Source organism: Leptonychotes weddellii, chromosome 12 (assembly GCF_054177405.1).
Source record: "Leptonychotes weddellii isolate Sample4059 chromosome 12, ASM5417740v2, whole genome shotgun sequence".
NCBI classification, from domain to species: Eukaryota; Metazoa; Chordata; class Mammalia; order Carnivora; family Phocidae; genus Leptonychotes; species Leptonychotes weddellii.
The window spans coordinates 16,154,970-16,178,398 of NC_138380.1; the positions used below are offsets into that span (position 1 = coordinate 16,154,970).

General features: G+C 41.3%; 1 protein-coding gene and 1 long non-coding RNA gene across 10 annotated transcripts in view; one reads left to right on the plus strand and one right to left on the minus strand.

Annotated features, from left to right (window-relative positions):
- Positions 1–23,429, plus strand: part of LOC115939361 (uncharacterized) — a 203,532-nt gene that overhangs the window by 177,902 nt on the left and 2,201 nt on the right. For 3 of the 8 annotated variants that reach the window (XR_014139121.1, XR_014139117.1, XR_014139118.1), the window contains 3 exons: positions 4,712–4,893; positions 14,142–14,240; positions 15,626–15,742. The exons of 1 other annotated variant lie outside the window; for it this stretch is intronic. This is a non-coding gene — a long non-coding RNA (uncharacterized LOC115939361). Of the gene's footprint in view, positions 1–4,711; positions 4,894–7,303; positions 7,436–14,141; positions 14,241–15,625; positions 15,743–23,429 lie in introns of all 8 variants that reach the window. 4 more of the 8 variants (XR_014139119.1, XR_014139122.1, XR_014139124.1 and 1 more) reach the window with 3 other exon arrangements.
- CALD1 (caldesmon 1) overlaps positions 1–23,429 on the minus strand; it is a 177,563-nt gene that overhangs the window by 99,686 nt on the left and 54,448 nt on the right. For both annotated transcript variants that reach the window (XM_081800053.1, XM_081800055.1), the window contains exon 2: positions 14,594–14,687. The gene's annotated coding sequence lies outside the window, so the exon portion shown is untranslated. The remainder of the gene's footprint in view (positions 1–14,593; positions 14,688–23,429) is intronic.

The following is a 23,429-nucleotide window of genomic DNA, read 5'->3' on the forward strand; positions in this document are numbered from 1 at the left end:
GCCTGGGTGGCTCAGTTGGTTAAGCGACTGCCTTCGGCTCAGGTCATGATCCTGGAGTCCCTGGATCGAGTCCCGCATCGGGCTCCCTGCTCGGCGGGGAGCCTGCTTCTCCCTCTCCCACTCCCCCCTGCTTGTGTTCCCTCTCTCGCTGTGTCTTTCTCTGTCAAATAAATAAATAAAATCTTTAAAAAAAAAAAAATTACCCATGCCTCCTCAATTGTACACCCATTTGGTTTAAATAAATAGAATTATCATGTCTCAGAGATCTCAATTAAATTAAGCCTTGCAAATATTAATTCAGCCTCTATTATTTTATTGTTACTTCTTTTTAATACTCATAAACCAGGATGCTCAGATTCTGGACAGCATCACAGCATACTTCTCTTTGTGACGTTAAAGTTTCTTCTCTTGCACTGCACCTTCCTTATTATACACCTTCCTTTTCTGACCACTATAACCTCATCCCCAAGATAATTATTTCTCTCTTATTGCAAGGAACCCTAATCTTTCAACACTCATAACCATTATTAGACATATCCTTTATGACTAGTCACCATTATTTACCCACTGCAAATTTTACGGTCCAACTCATTCAGTGAAACCCCCCCCCCCACACACACAAAAATTATACCATCAATATGCAATAAGCATTTACTGAGCATTTACTGTGGTGCCAAGTTCTGTCACACGCCCTGGGAATACAACAGTGAATGAGACTGAAAAGGTCCCTGTCCTCTTGGAACTTGTATTTCAGACTTCCTTGCTTCTTTAAACTTCTACCAGGTCTATCACACCCATCTTCAATTTTGAATCACAACTATCATCTGTTTTCTGGTTTTTGTTCTTGAGATTCAGGGCTTATAGGAGACAGTCAGGAACCATGTTTCGTCTGCCTCAAAGGTTTGTGTGAATTTCAGCTGGGTGCTCACTGTGGCTCAGTGATGCTTCTCTTCATCCTACATGTACTGGGTGATTGCTGGGTGTCACGTATCCCAGCAGATTCCTCACCTCTGCCCTTCAAATGATCTTCACTCACCTCAATCCTTCCATCGTCTTTCCCCATAAACTCTTGGTGAACAATGACCTGGACTCACACTTAGGAATCTGAAATGAGGTACTTGGACTAGGTAAGGGCCAAGGTTTCATCCTACTCTATATAATACTATGGTTCCATGCCTGCTCTCCCATCCATCAAAGTTGGATGCATCAAACATGATATGTCCATGTTTCCTCCTTTCCAGGTGTAAATGATATCTAAGTACATTCTCTTCTAATTTTCTAATTTAGAAAGCATTAACCTTCCTTTCAAGCACCTTGTCCCATGGCATCCTAGATAAAACTATTTTATTGCTTCTCAACCACGTCATTCAATTTTCTTTCTCTGTACTTTTAATTCATACATCACATCCATCTGGAACGGGCTCCCCTTTTCATTATCCATATTCTATTTAGTCAAAAATTCCTGGCTCAGATTTCACTTTTTCATAATGGCTTTCCTGAGGACTTTTGGTAATTAATAAATGTACTGTTTTGCCACAGCTTAACTGTTCTAACTAGTATTTAAATATTTTATTGATATCATATTTTCTGTATATTTTCATGCTTTAGGCCACTTATGAATAGATAACCATTGCTTAAAAAATCTCTTCACTATCGGGACATAGTAGGCACTCAGGAATTATAGCTGATTTGAACCATTAGATTTTTATTCTAGATTTTACCATTCTGAGTATGGAAAATGTAACTCAAGCTGATTCATCTCTATATTTTATTGACTGATCAGTGTTTACAAAGTGAATTAAAGACTTTGGTAATAGACTATATATGAATCTCAAAAGTTATATAAACCCACATTTGCAGTAGTTACACAGTAAATCTGGCAGTGTTTTCTTTCTGACTGTAGAAAATGAACTTTTGTCCTTCTTAAAAAAATTCAATTTATCAACCTGCTTTGATCTTTTCTGAACAGAATGGTTCATTTGGGACTCAAAAACCAAATAAACACATGGATTGTAACATACAGTTTGGACTTAACTTTAGCTCAACCTTCACCATCTTGCTCCAAAAATCTGTGCTACTTAAGAAAAAAAAAAAATACATGCAATCACCAAGGCACATTTGTCAAGACCAGCAACACAGAAATAAGAATGAATGGGATCAACCTGAGGAGCTCTACCTTCTCAAGTTGTTTCTGTTCTCCAGTCAGTGGAATCCAGAACACGAAGCCACACTAAGAGCAGACTAACAGGTTATGGCCTGTATTTTTTTTTTTTTTCCATTCCTGCTCAGTCTTTTATCATTGTCTTTTCTCTATTCGTATTTCTCCATTTGCAAAACGCTGATAGACTTAACATGACTAAAATCAATGTCTTTGTGGCTTCTCTTCACCTTAGCAAGAGTGGGCAGTTTGGGCATTTTAGATTTATGAAGTGATGGTGTACACTGACTCCAACACTTGGGAAGACAACACATTTAGGGACTTCAGGTCGCATCTTAGAGTGTTATCACAAACACTACTGCTCCATTTGGAGCACTTCAGATCTCTAGGGCAATCATTGATGCTCAGGTAGAAAAGTAGGTTTACCTCCATTTAAAGAAAGAAGGCTGAGATGTATACAACTTTGGCACCAGGTCCTGAACCACAGCCCATCAATGGAAAACCACCACTGGCATTTAGAATAATCTCTACACCATTCTGAGAAGAGTGAGGAGAAGGGAAATGCAGAACACAATTGCTTCTGTGCCCTTTTCCCCCAGAGTTTAAAATACTTTTCCTTGGCAAACTCAAAGAAAATACACTGAAAGACATAGGTTAATACTAAATCAGAACAGGCCTGGGGCCACTTCTGCTCTTGGCCTCTAGAGAGAAGTAAAAGGCATAGGTGTGAACGCTGAGGCAAAGATGGAACTTCTCCACCAACCTGTGTCTGTGTGAGGACCAAAAATGCATAGCTTGGCCAGAAGAAATGTAGAAATGTGTTTTCTAACTGTATGCCTGATAACAGAAGCTAATTCTGATGTAAAAGGGTGGGGTCCTTGCCCCAACAGAACTATCCAACAATAGGAAGGGCTGCTAAGAAAGTGTGAACCCCTATTATTGAAGAGTCAGGTAGAGGTGAAATGGCCAGCTATTTAGGGCTGTAGTGAAAGACAGCTTTTAAGATATATGTAGATTTATATGTCAACAAGATAGCTGGCTAAGGCTCTGGATCTAGGTGGTGGTGGTGGTGGTTGTTGTTTTTAGTGGGGAAGAGGAGAAAGGGAGAGGGAGTGAATCTTAAGCAGGACGCATATCCAGCAATCTCACAACCCTGGGATCATGACCTGAGCCAAAATTAAGACCCAGCTATCTTGCTGACACAGGGTATTAGCACAGTGAGACAGTTTGGATGGCAGGCTATATATCCAGTTACATTGCTGGAGACAATTCAAAGTTATGTGCTAGAGGTGCTTTGCTAGTGGTAACAGGTTTGCACATGAAGGACATGCTATTATTAATTGGGGACTAATCATTCCTTAGTGAATTTTTCAATTCTATTCATCATGATCCGCAAATACATTTATTGTGTTCTAGAATTATGAAGCAAGTTAGAGGCTATCTTCTAGGAGTTAATAATCTTAAATGAAAAGCTTTGAAACCAAACCAAGGGACATTATTCATGATATCCCTTGGACATAATAGATAAACAATTAAACATATAAATCTACATAGAAGTCAGTTAATAAATTGAAAAGTGCCTAGACTGCTTCCTCTTTCCTTTCACATGAATCATGTAGGTGGTGGTTGTAGTTTGGAGAGTTCTGGACTTTTCTTCACATAAGAAATGACTCACAGTGTAGGTTTAAGACTAGCCTAAGACTACAAGGTCCCTGAACCACTTACTCACTGACATAGATTTGTGCGGATACCCATATTCTATTTCTATTGGCTTGTATTTGGATTTCTAGGTACATATCTGTCTTTCCTAGAAGATGGTAATCTCCTTGAGGTTATTACTCATTTTTGTGATCCTTCGAAATAGTATTTCAGGGGCCGATCAAATAGTCCCTTAACGGACTAGTTTTTCTCACAGTCAGCAAAGTTGAATACTTGTTGAATTGGAATGGATTCCAGGGCATTTCTTTCACTGCACTTAATTGGTAAACAGAGGAACTTGGCTGAGGCATTTTCAAAAGGCCGTGGGTGTCTCCAGGCCAGCTTTTAGTACTACCTTGGGGGTGGTGGTGGTTCACTATGGAGCTCTATTTTATGTTGCGATTTGTAGCTATGGTTGTTTTCCTCTAGTGGAAAAGAACCTTGTCTTAGAAAGACATTCTGGTTTCAGGAAGAGGGATATTAGGCATTTGTAACTGAGGGAATAGGCTAGTTCTGGGACGTTCAAAGAGAAAGAAGGACAAAGAAGACATATGATGAATAAGAAAAGAAGAGAATCAGGGTTGGGCTGAAACTCTCTAAATTGCCAAGGCCTTTGGAGATTCCTTGCCACTCCTCCATCATAATTAGAAAATACTGACATTCAGAGCCGATTTAAACGCTTCCATCAGTCTAAAAAAAAAAAAAGTGTTGCCTGATTTTGCTCTCTAACCATGCTCAGTAATTAGAAACATAAGGCACTGTTCTGGATGTTTGCTTGGGAACCCACCTCTCCCAAGCCTGGTGTCATTACCCATTGGCTATAGGACTTTTATCTTTTCTCACCATCTCTCTCAGGAGCCCCAGCCCAGGTCACAGGAAGAGTGTGAGGTTGCCACGGGCATTCCTGGAAAAACCTGGAGACCTCCGGCGCCACCTCAAATCCTAAAACGCACAGAAGAGACTCATTTTGCCTGCCTGCTTCCTTGCTGGAGCTCCATAAATCTGCACTGCATTTGGAAAGCAGTAGTTCAAGTATGGTAAGATAGGTATTCAAACCAAAAGAGTCAAAGGGAGGACCTGGGTGACAACCAGCTTGAAAGGACATCCTTTTTGTTTAGGAGAGCAAGAAAGCTGTTCTGACAGCTGATTCTAGGGTTCCTCAGCCTCTTGCTGGAAAACCTGTGCTTTGCAAAATGCAGGAGGAGAACACAATCTAGGAAGCAGCAGCAGTGGGTTTTTACTTCTGACAAAATCCACAAGGAAAACAGAGAAATACTTGTAATCAAGGACTCCAACTCAACAGGCACCTCGCTTGTCCAATTAAAACACGTGGCAACCACCTGCTAAGCATCTTGCAAAAAATGATACCTTCTTGTTTTTCTACCTGATCTAAAGTCTCTTTGGAGAACATGCGCATTTCCCAGTTTTTCACACTCAAACAATGCTGTCTACGCTAGGTATAAAGATGACTAAGCAATTTTGTAGTAAGTAACAAAGCAAGTCTTGCCAATTTTGGAATAATGAAGTTTCTGCCGTCTAATATAAACAGTTCCAAGAACTACATGCAGCCTACCAAAAGTATATATTACAAGTAGTCAACACTGTGGCCAGCTGGCAGACAGCTCAACCTAGTAAAGCAGAATTGTTCAGAATTCAGAGTATTATTTTTCTTCTCTCCCATTATTTTTTCTGCATCCAGCTTTGTTTCTTTGGGAATCTTTTCAAGTATACAAAGCAAGAAACTGTTGTGGAATTGCACCTCCGGTAAACGAATGAGCATTTCTCTTGAGATCTCCTGGAACACACAAGTCATTCCCATTTCAGCCCTGTCTACGCAGACAGCCAAAGCAAAATGGAGCAAGTGAATCTACTTTGTTCCCACTCAAGTTGAAGTGTTCCTGTTTTGCTTGACCATAAGAAAGGTCTACAGTGACCACCAGACAAATGAATATGCACATTAAACTGTATGTCCATTGGGCACTGAAAAGATCTTCTTTCTGACCATAGATCCTTGTACTGCCTTTACCAGGTAGCTTGGTGGGCCAGAATTTATTGCTAATAAGGCTGAAGTCATAGATTAATACCACCAGGAATGAGTTAACTGTTTAAGAGAGAAAAAAAATCTTAAACTATTGCCATGTGCTATGACATTGATCTTGGCCAGCTATAACGGCAGATGTGGCTCAACAACTTCAACTTGAGAAAATAGAGATGGTTAGACTAACCCATTCCACCATGACCTTCAATAGAGTGTATGGTCAAATGAGTGTGAGTGTGTCATCACACAAAAAGTCTCTGCATATTCAACTGCATTACAAGCCCTATTGTCTTCTTCACTGTGGTTAAATTCATACATAATCAAAAGTGGTTAAGGCTCTGCAACCATCAGTACAATGAAAACTTCAGGAAAAACATTCAACAAATATTGTGAAGTAATATCCGTGTACTAGCCACCTTGCTTGGTGTGGCAAATAAGTTGTGAACACGACTACTCTGCCCTTGCTGGGCTTATAGTCTGATGGTAGAGATAGGCAATAAATAAATAAAATACGAATTGGGATAAGGGTTAGAAAGGAAAAACACACTGCTCCGAGAGAGAGCGACAGGAGTGACCTAATACTTTTCTTTGGACTAAAATAGGACATAGGCAGTAACAGCTTTTTCAAACAGGAATGATATTAATACACATACAGACATGCATTCATAAAGAGAACGTGAGTTTATAAGACCAGAGTTTATATTCATTAAACAAATACATATATAAAGACATCTGTTTTGCGCCAGACACTCTTCCGGGTGCTGATAAATCAAACTTTTCTCTACTTGTCTCTCTTGAAGAAGTGGGTGAGGACTAAAGTAGCTAGTCAGGTTTGAGGGATGATGAACTATTCTCACCCCTTCTTTCCCACCTCAGGTCCTGTGTAAGTAATATAAAAATAATGATATATCAGATGCTGTCTGCCACAATTTATATAGACATAGAGAATTCACTTAAGATATCAACTTCACGTGGCTAAAGTAGGAGGCATGAATGAGGGCATCTTTCTGGAAGCCATCCAGCTCAGTGACCTTCTGACAAGAAAAGCACGTTTCCCACCCACCATTAAGCCAAAATTTGCTGACTCAAACAAAGCTGGTCCACTTTGTTTTTTCAAACTTTGGTTCATGATTCCAAGAAATGAACAGTCCATAATAAATTTACCCCAGTGGCAGAACATCTCACAACCAGCTTTTCCCCTTTGAATACCACAAACAGACCTTTTATTTGTTGACACACAGCCCCTGGACATTCAGGAAAACAAGATGTTCTCTTGCTGCTTTTTAAGTTAAATGCATTTAAGTCAGGGTCTCAGCTGAATTTCAAAAACAGATGTTACAGATGGGGCTGAATTGACCCCAGCAATGACCGGCTATTTTAACTTGAACTTGAATATTCTTTGTTAGTAGGAGGAGCAATCAAAGATGCCTTCAACTGGAAACAGGAGCAACCCAAGGTTTACTACTGTCTCCATTCAGTGACGGCCTATGGGTCTGGGAAGCTGTTGGCCATGTGGGACTCCTGGTTTGGGGAATAAGCAGGTGAGGGATGATGACTGGGAGGTTTACATGCCTTGGTTTTGAAGGGGCTAGTGAGGAAGAATGATCTGCCTCCCACACGCCACCATCCTGCATCTCTGGAACCCCCAGAGGCCCTCCATGAAATGGCTTCACTGCACCCATCACAGGACTCCTCTCCCGACCCCACCCTCAACGTGAAAACACAACTCACAGCCCAGGCCACACTCCTTAGTCCTGCAGTAATGCAGCCCTTGTTTCTGCCTCTGGGCCTTTGTCGCTGCTTTCTCTCTTTCATTACCTGAAGTGCCCTCCACTTGGAGGAGAATGGATGCACCCCTAAGAGCATTCAAATTCAAAAAAAAAAAACCACCCTTGCTGGGCAAGAGCAGCATATATATACAGGTCAATGTGGGGCTCAGGTTGCCAGTTTGTGACCCCTGATTATAGGGCCATTCATTAATGGCTGATCAAGCTAGGCACTGTGAGGAGATGTAAGAGTAAACCCACAAAAGAACCCATATAAGCTTACAGGCCACATGGAGAAGTTTATTTACTTAGCCTACTCTGTACCAAGCACGGTTCTCAGAACTTTTTAAGTATCAATTTAAATCTTCGTAACAATCCGTATTGTCTCCATTTTACAGATAAAAAGGCCCAGAGAAGGTGAGTCAGGTCTCCAAGGTAACAGAGCTAGGAAATGATAGAGCTGGCATTTACATCCAGGCAGCCTGGCCCCAGAGTCTGTGCTTTTAATCACAGAACAATGCTCCCATCTCAAAAGACTTGTAAGTGGATAATATAAGGTAGACTGTGGCAAGAACCTTGATGATGAAATGACCGGTGATTGCCTGGAAGGATCTATGCTCCTGTAAAAATGCGCTTTAGTAGGAGCTGTTTCCTGGATTTGGCCTACTCCATGTTAGGGTAAGCTCATACGTGATGCTTATTAGTGAAGTAAAAATGAATCTCCTGTGTTTTTTTTTTAAAGATTTTATTTATTTAACAGAGAGAGAGAGCACAAGCAGGGGGAGGGCAGAGGGAGAAGCAGGCTCCCTGCTGAGCAGGGAGCCCGATGTGGGACTTGATCCCAAGACCCTGGGATCATGACCTGAGCCGAGGGCAGATGCCCAACCAACTGAGCCACCCAGGTGCCCCTGAAATCTCCTGTTTATGTTCATTTGTGTTTTGGCAAACTGATGTATTATTTCACTTAAGTGGGGTTTACTTTAGAAAATAAGCTGAATTCATTCTAAAGTCTTAAAAAATAAAATACAGTACTTCACACTTTGACTCTTTGCTTTTTAAAATTTAATTAGCTTTAAACGTGAAGATCAATCATCTAAGTTTATCTGTTTGTGTCGGTCTCGGGGCAGAGCCACATTTGTGGGATGTGAAGATTATTCGGGAGGCCTTCTTTAAGAAAGAGAATACAGTTTTAAATGTAAAAAAACATTCGCAGAAGGGTTGTGGCAGAGACGTATCCAAGGGAGGGGCCCTACAGTTTCAGCTCCATTGGTTTCATGGCAAATCAACTTTGGATTTCTCACCTTAGGGTCTTTTGAGCATTCCATAAAAATGTCACAGTATCCTTACTTTGCTTTTAATTTTCAATTTCTTTGAAACTACAGTTATGTCCCCCTTTAAAAAATGTTTCCTGAAAACCAGAATTTAGGAAACAAATAATACTGGGCGCAATTATGCATCATTCTTCAAAGCAATTTGCAGCAAAAAATTACAGATATAGCCAGTGCCTTGCCTGTTTTGCCTATAAACCACATAATTAAGCATGACAGGTGGACAAGAGTGCAGAGAAATTTAAAATATTATGACTCTTTGCCAAGATGAGGCCAATGAAAAACAAATAAAAGTATTGGAAATCACAATTTACGTCAATGAACGCATTATTGGATTCACCAAATTTTCCATTGCATTGAATAAAGAAATAGTCCATTTTGTAGGAGAGAATGAAGGAACACTAGAATTGCTAATATAGCCCAGACCTAACATAGCATCTGAGATGGAGAGGGTCCAGTTCGATATACTGTAGAAACAGTAAATTCATGAGTAACTGAATATATGCATTTGAGGAACAAGAAAAAGGACAGATGGTGCTAATGGTGGTCACAAGCCTCCCCCTTAAACCCCAACTTACAACTGCATCTTTTATTTCTAAACCATTAGCCACATTCTGAGGGAGGCAGTTAGAAATATCCCCAGAGTCTCTCATTACGACAGATGTCTTTATGTTTATACACGGTATAAGTCTGTGATGGAATCATATTCACAATCATGGGTATAATATACTTATGGAAGGAATTCTTTGAAGAACTTGGAGAAAATGTTTTTAGAAGAGTTCCTTCCTTCAGTCTCATCCTGTGTGTATATTCTCTCTCCCCTCTGCATCCTCTGGGTATGATAAACACACTTTCCCCAGTCTGAGGATGCCCCATTCCATGATATATCCTTTCTGGTCATTAAATAACAGGACCCAATATTAACATTGGCCTTCTCCATCCCTTTATAAGAAAGTGTTTTCAGCCAAAGATACTAAACTAGTCAACTGCTCCTTTCTCCTGTCAGAGAAACAGCCAGCATCCTGAAATCACAGCTCATTTGTACGACATTGGCGTGAATATTCAGACTCCATTTGTCTCCAGCTCTTAAACGCTGGTGTTAGAGTGAATGATAGACATTTTGTTTTGAAATAGCAAAAAGGAGGAGGAAAAGAAAGGCCCAAGTAATAATTTTGGCCTAAAATATCTGTGTCAGGGAATGCAGCTCTGCCTTTTCCTTAGTAAAAGTCGATTAAAAAAAATCTAGATTTAATTTGGCGTTAAGGTGGACCTGGATGTAGAGAACGGTAGGAAGGAAACTGTTTCAGATGTCCCCACTCTGACTGAGTGCTTGTTCTACGTAAACCCTCTTGGAGTACGGCTGCACGTACTGCAAGATGTCCACAGCCGCATTTTGTTGAACATTCCAAAGCAGAGTTCAGAAGCAGCTGGAACTATGTCCTTGGACTATATAAATCCACTCATAGTTAGAGCCTCAGGTAAGACTTTTGATCATTTTGGTTGAAATCTATTAAATAGCACAATCATTCTTTTTCTCTTTACTCATACCCATTGGAACAAAAGTCTGGAAAGGAGTTCTAGAAGAGACTTTCTTCTAGAAAGTGCTCCTGGCACCACTGTCTATGTTTCTCCCTGCCCTCTGTGGCCTTCATCTTGGCTTGTCCACCCTGGCACAACCCCCTCTGTCAAGATCTGTGCCAGGCAGGAATGTGTGCTTCCACAGAGGCACCTCCTAAAGCCAGCTGCAATTCCCTGGCCTCGAAACTGCCATCATTTGGCCAAAGTTACAAAATCCGAATAGGGTGATGCTGGAATGTCCTCTTACCCCGCCTAACATGAAAGTTTCCAGAATGTTGAGATGACTATGGGATTGTGTTCCTTTTGTCCTTTCAGTCCCTCACCAAACTTGGGCTCATTGCGTATTTTCTTCCTTATACCTCATGACAAGGACCTACGCGCAGACTCCTAAAGATGAGACTCTTGGGGAAGGAGTGGATTCAAGACATTCTCACATATCAGGCTGGTTCTAGAGCCACTACCAGAATTCTATAGAAAAGATTCTTAGTTTTAAGAAAGACCCCTTCAGATCCTGTGATAACAAGCTTGGGCACACCTAAACTAAACAAGAGACTGAGCACTTTATTAAAGGTGTCCAGGGAGACTCGTTCTGCAAAACTCACGAAAAGAGGAAGAAAAAAAGAAACTTCTCTTTCCACTCCATCTGGAGTTTCAACCGACTCCAAAAATATTGGCCCACAGTGGTTATAAAATCTCCCATTTATGCTGTTCTTAAACAAGGGCAAAGCCTTACCACTCAAAGCACTTCTTTTACATGCTCATAGGAAAATCATCTCTCTCTCCAAACCTTGTAGCTGACTGAAATTAATGAAACACAGTCAGGAGGCACCTATGCTGGCCATTGGCCACCATTCATTTGGAACACCCCATCTAGGCCATTCATGGATTGTAGAGCTATTTTCTCTTGACTACAAAATTTCTCTTTTCTCATGTTACATAAATAACAATTTGAGTAAAAATCACTGATTCAGGTGTCATTGATATTCTGGGTAGCTGCATAAAAATTGGCATCTTTTTCTAGGTATTCAAAGAACACCAAGAGGCAAGTGTGGAAGTGGGTACATGAAGAAAGCTGGTATCTCACAGTTCATTAAAGAACATGGGTGGGGTTTGCAGAGAAGGAGGAAGTTTCCAGACCTCAGACAGTTTCTTCCACGGATCATCAGACAATCCAAGGAAAGATCAAGGTTCTGCTAAAGAAAGATAACTAAGAGAGGAGAGAAAAAGAAAATAATTGCAAGGACAGAACTTAAAGAAAGAAATGTAATACTTCAGAAAATAAACGAAATGAATAAATATCTTTCCTCCTTTTGTTTGTATCACAGAAAGCAGGAAAACTAGTGCTGGGATAAACCTCGCCCCATGAGAAATGACATTTGCTGGTGGGGCCTAGAGAGAAGATTGTTATGGCCATCATGGCCCATGGCCTCTCCACGCTCCACCAGCCCCCATTCTGGCCTGGCTGTGAAACTCTAAAATATTGCCAAAGCCTCCTTGAGAGCACAGGTAGAGGAGTGGGGAAAACCAGCAGGGATCAATGGACTAAGGAAGGAGTTCAATGTGAAAGTGGTCCACTCCCTTCCACTGAGCCCTTTACTGGCTGTCTAGACAAGATGGTCTATGCCCCTGACCCTGAGAAGGATCTACTTTCTGTCTCTCTTGACATTGAGGAATCTAATCCCAGGCTCCCCTATCGTCCAGTCTGATCAGCTCTGATTGGTTGATGAAAACAATGGCCACAAAGGAAGGAGTTGATGTGTGAGACCCCCTTGGCAGAAACTTGGGGAGTCAAACACATGCTCATGGGTACAGTTAGCTAGAGGTTGGCAAATTTGGGGAGGACAAGCCCCACAGGAATGGTGTGGGGCATAGACCCAAAGGAGGGGACAGAAAAAGAAATAAAATAGGTCCAAATAAATGAGGAGAGAGAAATAGATAGACATATATTAGTTAATAAATATGTTCTTACAACCCCTCATTAGAAGTAGCATGTGGATTTCTTTTTCATGGGAGGGTTCTTCTGTTATTTACCAAGAAAACCTTTTGCGTACAATTTCTGGTGGCATTTTGGAAACACCGCTCCTCTATCTCCAAGCAATCTCTCTGGATGACTTCATCCATTCTCATGGTTCTAATTCCTAAGTAGAGGTTATGACTGGGGACATCTCTGTCTCTAGCTCTCACCTGAGCTTCAGACTGGCATAGGCCCTTGAGATTCCACAAGTCCTCACACTCAGTAAATCCCAATCTAAATTCATCGTCCTTCCCTCCTGGAACAGCGCTCTCATGGAAGAGTGATAGGATCTGGGGCAGGCTCATGCTATTTACTGTCTCCTACCTTTTTGAGAAGAGAGGTAAGTCTCCTGGGGTCAGCTAATCATATTTTTCTTCCAGCCCCTCTCCAGTCTTATTTCCACTTGTTGTGATAGAGGGCAGCAAATGAGGAGAAAGGACCACTAATAATCATCATTTGGAGATAGTCTTTTTTTTTTTTAAATATTTTTATTTATTTATTTGAGAGAGAGCATGAGAGGGGGGAGGGTCAGAGGGAGAAGCAGACTCCCTGCCAAGCAGGGAGCCCAATGTGGGACTCGATCCCAGGACTCCAGGATCATGACCTGAGCCGAAGGCAGTTGCTTAACCAACTGAGCCACCCAGGCGTCCCGTTTGGAGATAGTCTTAAAGCAAATATATTGTAGGTTCAGAGGCTACATCTAATCATCTATGTATTCATTCATTCAATAAATATTATTAAATGTCTTACTATATATAAAACTTCCCTACAGCTGTGAGACATGTAAAAGGCACACTCTTCAATTTCAAAACTAACACCATGTTATTGGAAAATGAGAGCTGCACACAAAGGACTACAACACACCACAGCATAACCAAATGTTCTGAGAGTGATGTCCATGCTGTGAAAGTTCAGGAGAGAAGAATCAGAGGGAAGTGCATCTTCAATAAACTAAAAATCCGAATATTAGAAACAAACGATAATGGGGTGTTATGGATTGAATTGTGGTGCCCTGAATTCATATGTTCAAGTCCTAACCCCCAGTACTTTAGAATGTAACCGTATTTGAAGATCAAGTTTTTAAAGAGGGGATTAACTTAAAATGAGATGATTAGGGTGAGCCCTAATCTGATATGACTGGTGTCCTTGTCAGAAGGGGAAATGTTGGATGCACAGAGAGACACAAAACACGTGTGCACGCTACAGGATGGCCATGCAAAGACACAGGGAGAAGACAGCCATGTGCCAGCCAAGCAGAGAGGCCTCAGGAGAAGCCAACCCTGCTGACATCTTGATCTCAGATTTTTAGCCTCCAGAACTGTGGGGAAATTTTTGTTGTTTAGGCCGCCCGGTCTGTGGTATGTTGCTATGGCAACCCGAGCAAACTACTACAGGGTGCAAGGGATATAATCCGGAAACAACAATTGTCTGGGAACCACTCTGAATTCCTGAAAAACTTTCCCTCTTACTGGTGCCAGCCTGGGCAACACTGTGAACAAGTGAAATTTCCTTTACTTTCCATATCCTCTCCCTTCTGAAATCCCCTCTTTCTGCTCCCCAGTAGACCTTCCAGCCGGAGGAAGTTCTCCTTCCGGCTGAGGAGGGTTCACCGGAAGTAACGGTACTTATTGTTCCTGAAATCACCAGTGTCTGTGCAAAGGTGAGCTTATTCACTGGGGAAGACTGACTTATCATCTCTCCATTCCCTCAAGTCATCAGCATTCTTTGCCGGAAGTGAGGACTTCATTATTATTGATCTGGGACTGTTTTGCTTAAGATGTTATATATGCAGGAAAAAAACAAAGCAAAAAATCAAATTACAAAGCAGAGAAAACAATTCCTTCCAAACTTGATGGATTAATTGGTAAATAAACTATGAGGAGCATAGCAGAAAGCCTGGCTTCTCACAGTGCATCTTTAGGTGCAAGGATTTAAAAAATCAGGCACAGAGAGGCTGTGTAACTGCTAAGAACAGAGCCTCCCCTACCCCTCCATCACATAAACGCTACTCACAGGTAAGCAATCAGATGTCCACTTCTGAGCGTTCTGGTTGATCACCAATCCTTGTAGAATTTGATTGAAGGATCTTAAAATGTTTTAATGATACCTGGTATAAAAGGAGGATGGAAACATGATTAAGTGGAATGAATTTTAGTTACTGTAGACTGTATGTTTTAAAATATCCTTTCTTCCTCAGGTACTATTGTGAGTTAGGACCTTAAAGGGGGAAATAAGTTACCACTGGATGTTGTGCAATTGCATTTTAAGAAAATGAGCACAATTATTCCAGTGTCAACCTCTAACTTACTCTAAGTAATGGGGTGGAGAAGGTGATATAGTTAATACAGAACAGGGAGTACTACAAATGCCAATAATCAAAGACAAAGCCTTTAGAACATAGTCAAGGACACCCCCTTCTCCAAGCCCAACCACAATCCTTCCAAGCTTCAGACTCTCAAAGACCATTTGGGCCCTTTGCTTTGTCCAGAGTCTTCTGTTGGTGATGGTCAGGAACTTGACTAAAGGGTAGAGGAGAGTCTGGAGGATTACAATTATAGAAATGTACTAGTAGATAATCTAGAGTTAACTCTCTTGCACCTGAAACACAGCAATAAATATTAAACATTAGAAAGACCAAAGAAATAACAACTGTGAGACTAAATCACCATTATACCCTTAAGCCTTTCCCAACACAATGCAACAAGGACTTCTAATGAGTATGAGTATGAAATGCAACTTTGCGCTTTTAATGTTTGCCTTTAATCAAGTAGAGTAATGGATCTCAAGTGGACCTTAAGAATATAGCTTGCTTTCGGGGCGCCTGGGTGGCTCAGTCGTTAAGCGTCTGCCTTCGGCTCAGGTCATGATCCCAGGGTCCTGGGATCGAGCCTCATATCGGGCTCCCTGCTCGGCGGGAAGCCTGCTTCTCCCTCTCCCACACCCCCTGCTTGTGTTCCCTCTCTTGCTGTCTCTCTCTGTCAAATAAATAAATAAAATCTTTAAAAAAAAAAAAAAAGAACATAGCTTGCTTTCATCCATCCCCAGCCTCTGCCACCGGGCATTGGAAGAAAACAGAAGCTCATAGAGGTGAAGGGACTGGCTTAGAGTCTCACTGCTAGAAACTGGACCTGGATTCCTAGATTCTCATTTCAGTTTTCACAGGTAAAAAAACAAAACAAAACAAAAAGCTGCTTAGCATGTTACTTATGGTTTGTATACATCTGAGGAAGGCTGTTATGCAAACTAACGATCAGGGAACCTTAAGGGGCTCACAGATTTGTCAGTAAATCTGGGTGCTATCCCTTTCCTTAATCTGGAGCAGCCACTCAGGCTATCTGTAGCTCCCCTCCCTCAACCTCTACCACCTCTTCCCACTGGTCCCAAGTGCACACATCTACTGTTGTTCTGTCATACATCTAAAGTTCCTTGCTCTTGGGGCGCCTGGGTGGCTCAGTCGTTAAGCGTCTGCCTTCGGCTCAGGTCATGATCCCAGAGTCCTGGGATCGAGCCCCGCATCGGGCTCCCTGCTCTGCGGGAAGCCTGCTTCTCCCTCTCCCACTTCCCCTGCTTGTGTTCCCTCTCTCGCTGTGTCTCTCTCTGTCCAAAAAAAAAAAAAAAAAAAAAAAAATCTTTAAAGTTCCTTGCTCAGCATTCTGGGAATGGGGGCCCGCATCTGAAGGAGACTAAAATCCAGTTGGAGTGATAAAACATATAATTACACTTCCGGGTTACAAAGCCAGAAAGTGACAAGAGCTTTCAAACCCACTTAAATTTTGTTTCTTCTACTGTGGGTCCAAGTTTGGAGGTCCTTCCTATAAACCTGAGGAGAAGGGGACAATAAAATCGTGAGGCCTGGGGTGCCTGGGGGGTTCAGTCGTTAAGTGTCTGCCTTTGGCTCAGGTCATGATCCCAGGGTCCTGGGATCGAGCCCCACATCGGGCTCCCTGACCAGCGGGAAGCCTGCCTCTCCCTCTCCCACTCCCCCTGCTTGTGTTCCCTCTCTCGCTGTGTCTCTCTCTGTCAAATAAATAAATAAAATCTTTAAAAAAAAAAAAAAATCGTGAGGCATTTCCTAGGTGGAAAGCTTGCCTAAGCCTGCTTCATAATCCAGTTCCTTACAGCTCCTAGTCCCCTGCCAGCAGGCAGGAGGACATCAAGAAATACCTGTTGAATGAATGAATGGAAACCATGGATGAACTTCCCAAAACTGTAGGCCAAATTTTGTGCATATTAACATTCATTAGCTTTCAAGGCAGTCTCTGCTCCATTTTTCTTCCTGCCAAGTTAGAACTGAAGGGCCACAAAACTGATGAAGCTCTTACTCCCTGTTTTAAAATCTTTTTCTAACATTAGTTACCTTGCAACTTCAAATAGATCCCTGGGTGCCTATTATTCACTGGACCCCTTTAAGCTTTTAATTCGGTGCCCAACACATGGATTCCGGCTGACCTGGCTCAAAGGCAGTTACTGAAATTCTCTGTAGGCAAAGCTGAGTCTAGACCGGATGGTAAAGAAGGAAAACACCTGAGATGAAGGAAGAGGGGAAGGGAGAGAGAGCAGGATTGTGTTAGGCAAGTGAGCCTGTCTTCCTCCCACAACCCCCTTCCCAACCCATGGCAAACAGCCAGGTGCTATTTATTGATCCTTTGATTGAACCGTCTGCTCAGGCATGTGGGGCCATCTGGGTTTTATACGAAAGCATTAGCTCTGGGAGAATCAAGGTGTAATAAAAGGAAAGGAGAGGGTGTCTGGATGGCTCAGTTGGTTAAGCAACTGCCTTCAGTTCAGGTCATGATCCTGGAGTCCCAGGATCACATCCCACATCAGGCTCCCTGCTCAGCAGGGAGTCTGCTTCTCCCTCTGACCCTCCTCCCTCTCATGCTTTCTATCATTCTCTCTCTCTCAAATAAATAAAAATCTTAAAAAAAAAAAAAAGGAAAGGAGAAATTTCTGTCCTCTCAATCAGATTTCTAGTTCTCCAAGAGTAGTGATTTTCTTAAAAACCTCAAAAACCCCTAGCTAAAGCCAGTCGGTAGCATGAGAAACAGAAACTAGCACCTTCCTAGGTTACCCAAATGAAAAAACATTGCCAGTACAAATTTGCAAAGAGTGATTACAATTCTACCTTAAAATTCCTACCACAAGTATTCCCGGAAAGATGCCATTTCCCAAATGGATACCGAAGGGTTGGGTGAAGGGGAGGGTCTTAGGTGATATATAATTATAACAGGTAGTTATTACAAAGGTTAAATTAGGGATCCTTTATAAAAACGAATAACTTTGTATAGCCAACAAGAACCAGGTTTTAATTATTTTAAAATTTTATTTTATGTGGTTGAATTAGGACCCCTTGATTTTAACATTAATATTTATCTTTAAAAATCCTCCATGACTCTTTTGTAATATGCTCTGCTTTCATTACGGACGTAATAAATACTATGTATTAAGGGCTCTTAGTGCCAACCTTTGTGCTAAGCACCTGGTACACATCTATCTCATCTGATCTCTATAGCAGCCTAGTGAGTTTCAGTCTTAGCCCTAAGAAGCTCATTGTATTTAAGTCATTTGCCTCGATTCACCCAGCTAGTAAGTAGTGAAGAAAGTATTCAAACCCAAGGGCTGACCCAGCCTGATGGGTGTGTTGAAAGGATACATGCCCACATTCACTTATTCATTGAGTGAGTACTCTGCACCAGGATGGGGCCCACAGGGATGAGCAAGGACTGCTTTCCCAGAGCCTGTATTCTGGTGGAGTAGAGACAACACACGTGTTTCTGATCATGAGGAAATAAAACCGCATGTTGCCATAGAGGGCCAGTGGAAGGCCACCAGAGGTTGCATGGTGAAAGATGGTCTCTCCAAAGGGAAGACATCGAGGCTGAAGATATATTTCTAGGAAGGAGTAGCCCACGTGAAGATCTAGGGAAAGAGTGTTCCAGGAGTAGCCCTTGAGGATCCTGGCATGAGGTAGAGGCTTTTATAAGATGACTGTGTGCTCTGTGATCAGGAAACACTTTCAAGTTACTTGGCCCATATGGGACTCAGGCTTATCTGTCTGTTGGCAGAGTACACAATGCTGAAAGATGTGCCAAACAAGGGGACTTACCAAAAAATGATCCTCCAAGTGCCGTCTTTGCTGGAACTCATGACAGTGGTAGTGGTGCTGGTCACCTAGCCCTACCCATAGAGGAGAGTGCCAGGGACGCACATGGCCACTTTTGTATTCAGTGCCCAGAATGATGGAAGTCCCCTGCGCCCCCTCTCACTTGGCAAACTTGAAGAGAGCTGCTGTCCGTGGGCTTATGTGAGCTCCTTTCAGTCTTGTGCATTGGAGGATAAGGCAGAATATTTCTTAATAACAGAAGAACGAAAAGCTATAGGACATAATCCTTGGAATGGGAAAGGAATGGTAAGTAGCTATGTCAGTCGTAGTTGGCAGGAAGTCACATAATTTGTGGGGATGGAAATTAAAATATTTAAAAATAGATCTATGGGTTTTAGTCAGAATGAGCCAGTAACAATAAAACATCACTAATTGTCTCTTGTGAATTGTCTCTGTTTTTCATTTATAGTGGAATATGGGAGCTGGGAGTGTTTTAGAAGGGAAGAAATATGTGATCTTAGGGAATTTGGTCACTTAAATAAATACTAATGAGTGAACCAACCTTGACCAAGTTGTTTAACCACTTTAGGGCCCTCAATTCCTTCATCTGTAACACGAATTTTTTTGAATAGAGATTTAAGATCCCTCCAATTCACATGGTTTGTATATAATTCTATGATCTCCGAGGGGGAAAAAAAATGTCTCGTGCATGTCTCAGTATCTGTGAATGACTTTGTAATGGTTGTGAATAAAACAAGCTCAAATGAGCGCACCCCTTTTAGCATCTAAGAGGCTGCTCAACTGAAGGGTACTGTGTTGCAGGGACCACTGACCCTCCCATTCCATCCCCCCATCATTTCTAAGAGATGAGTGTATTTTATAGCTCCAAGGGAAATGATAATATATTATAAAATAATATCTATCATTTATTGAATACCTACTATGTGCAAAGAACTTGACATCTGTTATCTCATTTTTTAAAAAGATTTTATTTATCTGAGAGAGAGAGAGTGAGAGAGAGCATGAGAGGGGAGAGGGTCAGAGGGAGAAGTAGACTCCCCACCAAGCAGGGAGCCCGATGTGGGACTCGATCCTGGGACTCCAGGATCACGACCTGAGCTGAAGGCAGTTGCTTAACCAACTGAGCCACCCAGGCACCCATCTGTTATCTCATTTAATCTTCAAAAGAAAACTATGAAACCGGTTGTTTTTATTAGCCCCATCTGAAAGCAAGGAAAGATTCAGATTCACTACCACACAGTTAATAAGTAGCAGAGTTGGAATTGCACCCAGATTTTTTGATTCCAAAGCTCTTCCCATGACTGAACACTCAGAGTAGTCATAGCTGCCAATAACGACACTTCTTTTACTCTTTTGAGATTTATACCAAAGAAAAAATTTTTGGAGGAGGGTCTTAATGAGTCTGTTTAATGCAGATAGACCGACTTATGCATTTGCCTACAAATGAGTAGCCTGTAGCAGTTTAGTACTCACAGAGAACAGCTAGAAACTCTGGGTAAAATTCCAAAAACCAAAAATCTGTTTGAAGGCATCAGAGAGCTGCTGCAGTAACCAAGACTTAAGGGGCCAACATCCTGGAGAGAAACAAGGTCTGGAAAAGTGGCCTCACATTCAGTGATTTCTCCCTCAAGGCATTTGCTGAATCCTTAAGACACAAAAACATGACAGAGAACAAGAAACCAAGCAGGATACTTCTGCACAGCACAGTTTTCAGCAGCTGCCCAGAGCTGAGTAGGAAAAACTTCAAGAAGGAGAACCATTTTGGACTGGACAGAGCTACTCTATTCTAATTGTGGTGGTTTTTACACAGCCGTATGCGTTTGTCAAAACTTACGGAACTCTACTAAAAGGAGTAAATATTACTATACGTAAATTATGCTTTGATTAAAATAATGGAAGGAAGGAAAAAAAGAAGAAAGTGTCTGGGGACACAATCTCAATAGGACCCTTGGAGAGTTCACCCACAGAGAGGGGACAGAAGGTCCATGGAGTGATACAAATTCACCTCAGCCCTAATTCAGCTAAAGTGAACTCCCCAAATCTATCAAACTACCAGAACATAGGTTAACCCCATCTGGAGGAAAGTAACATCATCCAGCACTTCAATTGGGTATGCATATGGAAAAAAAGAAAACTAAGTCTTGACCTCTGTTTAACACCATACCCTCCACCCCACGCCCTCCAAAAATTCCAGATTGAGTGTAGATCTGAATGTGAAAGTTGACACATAAAAGCCTTCAGAAATAAAGTAAAGGATATGTCCTTGTTCTTGAGATAGGAAAAGATTTTGTAAATCACTAACCATAAAGCATTAAAATTGATAAATCTCACTGTATTAAAATTAAGAACCATAAAGAGAGGGAAAAGGCAAGCCATAGGTTGAGAAAAAAATATTAGCAATACATATATTTGACAAAGAACTTATATCCAGAATATATAAAGAATTCCCACACATCAGTAAGAAAAAGATAGATGACCCAATAGGAAAATGGGTAAAGGTTTGATAGGCACTTCACAAAAGAGGATACTAAAATGGCCAATAAGCATATGAAAAAGCGCTCAATCTCAATCATTAGAAAAATTCAAATTAAAGCCACACACCATTAGAATAGCTAAAATTCAAAAGACAGACAATTCAAAGTGTTGGTGAGCAACTGGAACTCTCATGCACTGCTGTGGGAGCGTAAACTGGTACAATCACTTAGGAAAAATATTTGGCAGTTTCAGCTGCCGAAATGGAATATTTGTGTATCCTGTGACCAAGATATCTTACTCCTAGGTATGTACACAACAAAAATCCAGGGGTGCTTGTGTGGCTCAGTCGGTTAGGTGTCCGACTCTTAATTTCGGCACCGGTCATTATCTTGGGGTCCTGGGATTGAGCCCTGCATCAGCTCTGCGCTCAGTGGGGAGTTTGCTTGAGGATTCTTGCTCCCTCTCCCTCTGCCCCTCCCTCCACTTGCACACACACCTCACTCTCAGATAAATAAATAAATCTTTAAAAAAATCCATGCATATATTCATCAGAAGACGAACTAGAACAGAATGCACATAGCAGCACTTTTTATAATAGCCACAAACAGGAAATCACCTCATTGTCTACCAATGGTAAAGTGGATAAGTTGTGGCAGGCAAACAATGAAATACTGTATAACTATTAGAATGATCTAAGTATTGCTCAGGCAATGAATCTCAGAAGCATAATGTCAAATAACAGAAGTCTCTCACAACACACACACACACACACACACACACACACACACACACAGGAGGATTCTATTAACATAAAATTAAAAAACAGAACTAATACTTGGTGTTAGAAATCAGAATAACAGTTATCCTAAGGCAGTGGGGGTAAGGGGAGGAGGTTGACTGTAAAAGGGGGCACAAGGGGGTTTTTTCGGGTGCTAGTAATGTTGTTTCTTTTTTTTTTTTTTTAAGATTTTATTTATTTATTTGAGAGAGAATATGCACACGAGTAGGGGGTAAGGGCAGAGGGAGAGAGAGAGAAGCAGGCTCCCAACCAAGCGTGGACCCTGATGCAGGGCCCAATCCAGGACCATGGGATCATGACCTGAGACGAAAGCAGACCCTTAATCTACTGAGCCACCCAGGCGCCCTGTAATGTTCTGTTTCTTGATCTGGGTGGGGACTATACCATTATGTTCATTTTGTGAAAATTCATCATGCTGTACAATTATGACCTGTACACTTTTCTGTACATTGTACATCAATAAAAAGATTATTTTTATAACATGTGAAGAAAAAAGATGAAGCCTCACTCGGGAAAGATGAGAACTAAAGGGAACTTCTGAGCTCAAAATATATAAAATCATGAAAGTTCAATATTTCTGATCATATATTATACCAGCAGGAAAATAAAATAACAAAAAGAAAGACAAACAATGAGAGAAAACAAGAAGGTAATACAAATCAATGTACTCTGTAGGGGGAAAACTGTAGTCGGAAAGGCTGGGATCAATTTGGCCAGTTATTTCTAAATTAAAAGTCAACACTGGATTATTTACCAATGACTTAGTGAACTTTCCATAGATATATTTTGGTTTACTATATCTTAGAAGGGAAAGTTTGAATGTTTTTGCAAGTGGCCCATACCAAAGCTATTCAAATACAGGGGCTACTTATCATGTTAAGATGTGGTGAAACTTCATGCCCATTCAACCCTTTGCTCGCTAACCACACTGTTTCTCCTATTCGCTTCCAACCACCCACCTTCCCAAATCTACCTCCAGTGGTGCACATGTGCATCAAGCTCTTGCACAGGTTTCCTCTTATTTAAATCATATGTTTCCCATTTAAGTTTTTGCCTATGTATCTTGAGTAATATTTGTCCATAGTACACTTGTATTTCAGTGTAAATTGTTATGTCTGTGGGAGAGTCTCTTGGTTTTCATGAGATGCATTTTTCATGTTACTATGGAATTATGCATATGGACATATAAGGATATTCATATAAATCAGTAGATGAGAGAGACAAGGTGCATTAACAGAATTCCATGTTAAGAATTTATTTAGCCAAGCAGGTTAAATAAAGCAAGAAACTAAGGAAATTGTTCATATAATTCAAGAAAATGTCAATGATTCAATGAAAGTAAAAGTTCTCTTGGCATTCTGCAACTAACAGATTTACTGCATTGGGGACTGATAAAGCTTCAAACCATTCAGTTGGGTTGGACATCGGTCTTTCCCTTGAAAGCAGCATAG